General features: G+C 41.8%; 1 non-coding gene across 1 annotated transcript; it reads left to right on the plus strand.

Moving 5' to 3' along the window:
• The first annotated feature begins 1,176 nt into the window (after positions 1-1,176).
• Positions 1,177-1,284, plus strand: LOC112725535 (small nucleolar RNA R71). The gene has a single exon (XR_003164637.1). It is a non-coding gene; the product is annotated as a small nucleolar RNA R71 (small nucleolar RNA).
• Positions 1,285-1,828: the final 544 nt, after the last annotated feature.

A 1,828-nucleotide genomic window follows, 5' to 3' on the forward strand; every position in this document is an offset into this window, starting at 1 on the left:
TTTCTATTCAATTCATCTTATTTCGCTTCTAAGATATTCATTCGCACTTCAACCTGAATGTGATGAACGTGACAATCATCATCATTCCCTATGAACGCGTGCCTGACAACCACCTCCGTTCTACCTTAGATTGAATGAGTGTCTCTTAGATCTCTTAATCGGAATCTTCGTGGTGTAAGCTAGAATGATGGCGACATTCAAGAGAATCCGGAAAGTCTAAACCTTGTCTCTGGTATTCCGAGTAGGATTTAATGACTGAATGACTGTGACGAGCTTTAAACTCGCGAGTGTTGGGCGTAGTGACAGACGCAAAAGGAGGGTGAATCCTATTCCAGCATGATCGGGAACCTCAGATGATTAGCCGTGCCATGACAGGGCATCTTGGACCATTTTCACAAGAGGAGGGGATGTAGCCACTGACAACGGTGATGCCCTTGCATAAAGCCAGCCATGGAAAGGAGTAAGACTGATTGGATGAAGACAGCAGGAAAGCGGAGGTTCAGAGGAACGAATGCATCTCCATACGCTTATCTGAAATTCTCACCAACGATTTACATAAGTATTTCTATCCTTCTTTTATTATTAATTTTGAAAACTCCATAACTATTTTATATCCGCCTGACTGAGATTTACAAGGTGACCATAGCTTGCTTTATACCAACAATCTCCGTGGGATTCGACCCTTACTCACGTAAGGTATTACTTGGACGACCCAGTGCACTTGCTGGTTAGTTATGCGAAGTTGTGAAGATATGTTTAGACCATGGTTCTGTGCATCCGTTTTTGGTGCCATCGCCAGGGAATCAATTTCGAACAATAATTCACAACCTGAGTAGCAATTTCGCATACCAATGCTTCTTTAGTACTGTTGGATGCATCTTGTAATCCATTCAGACTCTGGAAAATCATATTGACTTGTTGAGTCAATATTTTGTTCTGAGCCAATATGGCATTCAGAGTATCAATTTCAAGAACTCTCTTCTTCTGAGGCGTCCCATTATTCACAGGATTCCTCTCAGAGGTGTACATGAACTGGTTATTTGCAACCATTTCGATGAGTTCCTGAGCTTCTGTAGGGGTTTTTAGATGAAGAGATCCTCCTGCAGAATGGTCCAATGACATTTTTTACAACTCAGATAGACCATCATAGAATATACATATGATGCTCCATTCTGGAAGCATGTCAGTAGGACACCTTTTGATCAATTGCTTATATCTTTCCCAAGCTTCATAGAGGGACTCACCTTCCTTCTGTCTGAAAGTTTGGATTTTCACACTAAGCGTGCTCATCTTTTGAGGTGGAAAGAATTTGGCCAGGAAAGCACTGACCAGCTTTTCCCAAGAGGTCAGGCTTTCCTTAGGTTGTGAATCCAACCAATTTCTAGCTCTGTCTCTCACAGCAAAAGGGAAAAGCATAAGCCTGTAGACCTCGGAAGCAACTCCATTGGTCTTGACAGTGTCACAGATTTACAAGAATTCAGCTAAGAACTGATGAGGATCTTCCAATGGAAGTCTATGAAACTTGCAATTCTGTTGCATTAGAGAAACTAATTGAGGCTTAAGCTCAAAGTTGTTTGTTCCAATGGCAGGAATTGAGATGCTTCTTCCATAGAAGTTAGAATAGGGTGCAATAAAGTCACCAAGCATCTTCCTTGCATCTCCACCATTGTTATTGGGTTCGGCCATGTCTCCTTCTTTTTCAAAAATTTCTGTCAGGTCCTCTCCAGAGGGTTGTGCTTTAGCTTCTCTTAGTTTCCTCTTAAGAGTCCTTTCAGGTTCAGGATCAGCTTCAATAAGAATGTCTTTATCCCTGTTCCTGCTCATATGA

This window comes from Arachis hypogaea, chromosome 11 (assembly GCF_003086295.3).
Source record: "Arachis hypogaea cultivar Tifrunner chromosome 11, arahy.Tifrunner.gnm2.J5K5, whole genome shotgun sequence".
Classification (NCBI taxonomy): domain Eukaryota; kingdom Viridiplantae; phylum Streptophyta; class Magnoliopsida; order Fabales; family Fabaceae; genus Arachis; species Arachis hypogaea.